Raw genomic sequence first — 6,240 nt, forward strand, 5'->3', positions numbered from 1 at the left:
TCCTCCTGCCCCCAATCCCTCCCAGCATCAGAGTCTTTTCCAATGAGTCAACTCTTCGCATGAGGTGGCCAAAGTACTGGAGTTTCAGCTTCAGCATCAGTCCTTCCAGTGAACACCCAGGACTGATCTCCTTTAGAATGGACTGGTTGTAAAGACTTAGCAGAGGGTAAGTAAGTGCTCAGTGAATGGTCACCGCTGTCATTCATATGCTGTTATTACTGTTAGCAGTGCCGCCTGAGTCTCAGGGGCTGATCCATCTAAGGTCCAGGTCTGCTCGTCCTCACAGGTCCAGCTCCTCTCTGGGCACGTCTTGTGTCCCTTGGCTTTGCCACTTTCCCCAGAGCTGCCTCTACCCAGCCTTGCTGGCCTTTGGTCATTTTAGGAAGCTTCTCCATGTGGCACAGCCTCCAGGCCATTGCCACTGATCACCCTACCCCTCCGTTCCCCAATTCTCTGATCTAGTGAAATTCTCAGGGGCTCAGTTATCGTGTCTCCCATGAAATCGCTCCAATTTTCCCACAGAGAAGGTCTCTCTCCCACTTTGACTCCAGGCAGAGTGTCCCCCTGCCTCTATCAGGGTGATGTGAGCCCCTATCCGAGCTCCTCTGGTTTGGCCATCTCTGGCTTGTACCAGGCTCCCCAGGCCTTGGGATGGGTCCCCATTCCAATGAGGATCCCGAGGATCATGGGAATCTCCATCTCCTCTCTTCAGCAGCTCCAGGGAGGGGTGTCCCAGGCTGACTCTGCAGCCCAGTAAAGCAGGGCCTTGCCTGGGAGCTCCCTCCCCACTCCCCACCCCAGCCCGGACCTGGCCTGTTAGATCCTACCAAGCCTGGGCTGCCAATGGAAGATGTGGCCACAGTGACACGGAATGGGGCTAGTAATTCTAGGAAACAGCCCCAGGCATGTGGCCCTGAGCCCAGTTGGGGTTCATGCTCTGGGCAGGGACCACTTTCTGGAAATGCCCCAGCTGGGTGTTGGGGCAGGGATGAGGGAGCCCTTGCCGGGCCTCTATGTCCTCCTCTCACTCCCAGCAAGGTCCTGGCCTTGCCCGGACTCCACATCGGGTGCAGCTTTCAGGGGCTTTCAGACTTAGCAGGAAGATGGTGTGGGTTGTGTCTGGGCAGGGCTGCTGCTCAGGGCCAGAGACTCCGAGGAGGCACCTGGTGAGGGATGACAAGTCGATGCCAGAAAGGCCACAGACTAGCAGTTTCTGTGTTGCTTTGCTGTTTTTTTTTTTTTTTTTTTCAGAAAGGCATAGTGTGTGTACGGGGGGAGGAGTATTGAATGAGGGTTGTCCAATAAAGCACAAGATGCTCGATCTGGGGGACAGATACAAAAAAAGTTCACTGTTTATCTGAAATTCAAATTTCACCCTGTAGATCTCCATCTGCTTATTTTTTCTTTAGTTCTTTTGCTAAGCCTGGCAACATGCTTTTTTTTTAAATATAATTTTTGGCTGTTCTGGGTCTCCGCTATGTGCACACTAGTTGTGGAGCACTAGTACTAGTTGTGCACGCGCTTCTCGCTGTGGTGACTTGCTGCGGAGCACAGACTCTAGAGCTCTTGGGCTTCAGTAGTTGTAGCACGGGGGCTCAGCAGTGGTGGCTCACAGGCTTAGTTTATGTTGCTTAGGAAGGAGCACTGGCTCGGGGGTCTGGGGTGTGCAGTCTTCACCCTTCACATCTATCCACTGTGTGCCAACTGGGGAACCCTCTGCCCCCTGGGTGAGTCCTGAGCTCCACTCAGGGCTTCTCTTCCCGGGCTCCACTTGCCAGTCAAGGCTGCCACCAGGATGCTCAAGGGCTCTGCCTTCTGGCACCCCTCCCATCAACCGTGGTCCAGACCCGGCCTCCATTCTCCTCTCCACAGCCCTCCCTGGCTTCCCACTCCCAGTCTGAGCTTTATTCAGAAGCCAGAGGGAATTCTTTCATCTTGCAAGCTGACATGTTTTTCTCTGCTGACACCCTTCCATACTCTCCCCCTTCCTCATAGTCAAACTTCCCATTGGGGTTCGAAAGGCCCTGGGGCTCCTACCTGTCATTCCTTCCTTGTCCTCCTTGTTCCTGCCATACTCAACTACTTCACGTTCTCTGAGCAGGTCCTTCCTCACCTCCAGGCCTTGTACAAGCTCCTAGAACACTGTCCCTCAGATCTTTCATTTGCAGAAAGATGACAACACACCCTAATGATCTCAGTCTGGCTGCCTCTCCTGATTTCTCTGTCTGGACCAGGAGCTGCCCTTAACCGGTAAGGCTGATTTTGGAGAGATAGCAGTGAGCGGTCCTGAAGAGAGATCTTAGTTCCCTGCCCAGGAATCGAACCTGGGTAACCCTGGATGAAAACCAGGAATCCTAGTCCCCAGGGGTGGAGGTGAGATGCAAAGTGACCCTGGCTCTTTCCTCCCATTTGAAAGCAAGAATGTTTCAAGAAGACAAAAACTGTAAAAACAGGTACAAAGGTTATTAATAGAGACACAGCATAAGGTGTGGGAGTGCACACAGAAGCAGTTTGTGTATTTAAGACGGAAGCAAGGCAGAGACACACACCTGGAGAGGAGTGCTTGTGTCCTGAATGAGGGGCGTGGTAAAGAGGCGATTCAGATCACTCCTATAGGACAGTCCTTCCGGGTCTTTGTTTACATTAGGCCCGCTCTTTCATTTTTTTCTTTATACCTGACTGGTCCTAGCACCCTCCCCAAGATGAGTGTGCAACTGCTTGCTAAGCTGGACCCTACAGCAGAGGCCTGTGGGTGCATTCCATGCTTATTATGGAGGGTGCCCCTCCCTTTTTGACCCCCAGGGAGTCTTCCTGCTCTTTCCTGCTCCCCAGTGTCCTTCCTGGACATTACACACACGCACGTGTGCAGACAGGAAAAGTTTTTCTGACCTCAGGAGCAGGCACCTTATCTCTTTACTTTAGCAGAGCTCAGCTTTCGCAACTAGTTTTGTCCTTGGAGTGTCTGGGTGAGAACAAAGCTTCAGTTTTGCTCCACTTGACAAACACCAGCTGTCCAGCCCAGGGGCCCCATCTATCTCCTACCTCAAAAGCTAGGATGGGGCCTTCTCTTGGCTCCGCAGCCTTTGCCCTTCCCTCGCGACAGTAGTTGTGGATATCCATATCATTTAAAAAGTGAATTTTATCATCTGCAAGTTTACTTCGACCAATCTGATTTTTAAAAATTGATAGACTAGGGAGAAGCTGACAAATCCTCTAGCAACATGGGATGTTTCAAATGCTTCTCTCTCTCTTTTATTAAAAAATATATATATATTATTTTATTTGGCTTTGCTGGGTCTTAGTTGGAGCACATGGGATCTAATTACCTAACCAGGGATTGAACTGGGATCCCCAGCATTGGGAACACGGAGTCTTAGCCACTGGACCATCAGGGAAGTCCCTCAGATGCTTCTCTTAATTAAGGATGGCAAAGCTGAATAAGCTAGCCAAGATACAGAAGATCTAAACGACATAAGAGACAGATTTGATGTAATGGATATTAATTGAATTTTATCTCCCATAATGAGATTCTCCTTAAGCACTTAAGGGCTATTTTTTAAAACTGACAGTAGACTAGATTAGAAAGCAAGCTTCAAAAAAAAAAAAAAAAATTGCAAAGAATTGCTATTAGACCACATTCTTTGAACTCGATGAAGTGGAGCTAGTAATACCAAAAATATAATTTAAAAATCCCCACATGTTTGGGAATTTGTCACTGGGATAAACAAATTGACCAAAGGAATGGAAAGGAGAGCCTGGAAGCAGGAGAAGACATATGTGGGACTCTGGTATATGACAGTGGAAGCTGGCAGACCAGGGAAGGGGGCAGCATGTGGAGCGGGTGACACGTGTGGGAAAGAAGGCCACTCGAATCTCTGCCTTACAGTGGACTCAAGAATCAGCTCTAGGGACTTCCCTGGTGGCCCAGTGGTTAAAACTCGGGGTTCCACTGCAGGGGGTGCAGGTTCAATCTCTGGTTGGGGAACTAAGATCCCACATGCCTTGTGGAGTGGCCAAAAATCTGAAAAAAAAAAAAAAACAAACCCAAAACCAAAAATAAAAACAAAACCCCAAAAAACAAGAATCAGCTCTAGATGAATTAAGGGTTTACATGTCAAAAGCACACCTTTAGTACTGTTTGAAGAAAATATAGATTAACATCTTTCTGACTTCAAAGTGGGGAAAGAACCCTTAAAGAAAACATCAAAAAAGTGTTAACCATGATGAAAAGATGGATACAATTGACCACATGCTAATTTGGGTTTGAGAGGGAGTCACAGATGCAGAAAACAAGCATGGTTACCAGGGGGAAAGGGAGGGGAGGGATAAATGGGAGACTGGATTGACATACACACACCACTATATAGATTCAGTTTAACTAATAAGGATCTACTGTAAAGCACAGGGAACTCTCCTCAATACTCTGTAATGACCTATATGGGGAAAGAATCTAAAAAAAGAGTGGCTATATGTACATGTGGGCTTTTCAGGCAGTGGTAGTGATAAAGAATCCACCTGCCAATGCAGGAGCCACAAGAAACTTGGGTTCGATCCCTGGGTGGGGAAGATTCCCTGGAGGAGGGTATGGCAGCATTCTTGCCTGGAGAATCCCTATGGACAGAGAAGCCTGGTGGGCTACAGTCCATGGGGTCTCAAAGAGTCGGGCACGACTGAAGTGGCTGAGCACACACACGTATGTATATGTACAACTAACTGATCACTTTGCTGTACAGCAGAAATTAGCACAACATTTTAAATCAACTACACTCCAATAAAAAAATTCTATTTCCCAAAATACACCTTAAAGGAAGTGAAAAGACAAGCCATATTTGGGAAAAGATGTAAGCACAGAGTTGGTATCAAGATCCCCTATGGATCAATAAGAAAAGATAAACAACTTAGGAGAAAAATGAGCAAAACCCATGAACTGGCATTTCCAAAAAATTGAAAAAGCCCTGGCCAGATAACATGTCATGGCTTCAGCTCAAAACCCTGAAATACATAATCAGCAGCCACTTACTCTGAAAGGAAAGTCAAGTCGAAGTCAGGTCATTAAAGTAATGGTAGCCTAGGGTCACTTAAACTTTGAGATTTCCATTTACTCACTTCTTTATACCTTTGAAACTCTTTGCTATGTTCCCACAAATCTTGGGTCTCTTCCTTAGTCATATGAATATAACTTAGGCAGGGGTCCCCAACCTCTGGGATCTAACATCTGATGATCTCGGGGCGGGGGCGGGGGGCTGCTGATGTAATAATAATTGAATAATGTGCACAATAAGTGTGATGTACCCTGGTGGCTCAGTGGTAAAGAATCCGCCTGCAGTGCAGGAGACCTGGGTTCGATCCCTGGGTTGGGATGATACCCCGGAGAAAGGAATACTCCAGTATTCTGGCTTGGAGAAATCCATGGATCGAGGAGCCTGGTGGGCTATAGCCCATGGGGTCGCAAAGAGTTGGACATGACTGAGTGACTAACATTTTCACTTTTTCACTGCTTGAATCATCTCCAAACCATACCTCCCCACCTTGGTCTGTGGAAAATTTGTCCTCCGTGAAACCAGTCCCTGGTGCCAAATAGGCTGGAGACCGCTGACTTAGAGGCAGTGCTTTATGCAGTGCCACTGGTAACCTGGGAAGGAGTGTGGGATAAAAAGAGATCCAAGATAGCCTTGCAGCCCAAAGGCTCACCGCTTGCTGACTGGCTGAAGTCTTGCTCTGTCACTGAGGTCACTGACTAGGGACACATTTAGCTAAGACTTGACCACCTTGTGGGCACCAGGCCCTGTGCCGTGGGTGTGAGCTGGTGGGAAGTCGGTGTCCCCTCCCAGGCCTGTGGTCCCTGGGGCGGCTCTGTAGGTAGAAGCCGAAAAGCTTCTGGAAGGCGTCCTCCACTGCCACCATCGCCGTAGAGCCCACAGCCGCCATCCTCCCCATTTTGCTGCGCAGCCTCGTCTCCATCTCGCTTCTGAAAAACAATGAAAGTAAGCGTGGCATTGCTACACTTGTGAGTTTTCAGGCTTTTCTTCCTCTGAGCCCCATTCCGCTCACTGGAATACCGGTGAGAGGGAGCCCTTGCTATGTACCCGATACTTCCTACATATATTAGCTCACTTAATTTTCACAGCAATCCTGGGACAGAAGTTTGATTATTATCAGACTCATTCCACCCATGAGGAAACTGAAGCACAGAAAGGTTAAGTGACTTGCCCAAGGTCGCACAGCTACTCAGTGCCGGAG

The sequence above is a fragment of the Bos taurus genome, chromosome 18 (assembly GCF_002263795.3).
Source record: "Bos taurus isolate L1 Dominette 01449 registration number 42190680 breed Hereford chromosome 18, ARS-UCD2.0, whole genome shotgun sequence".
NCBI lineage: Eukaryota > Metazoa > Chordata > Mammalia > Artiodactyla > Bovidae > Bos > Bos taurus.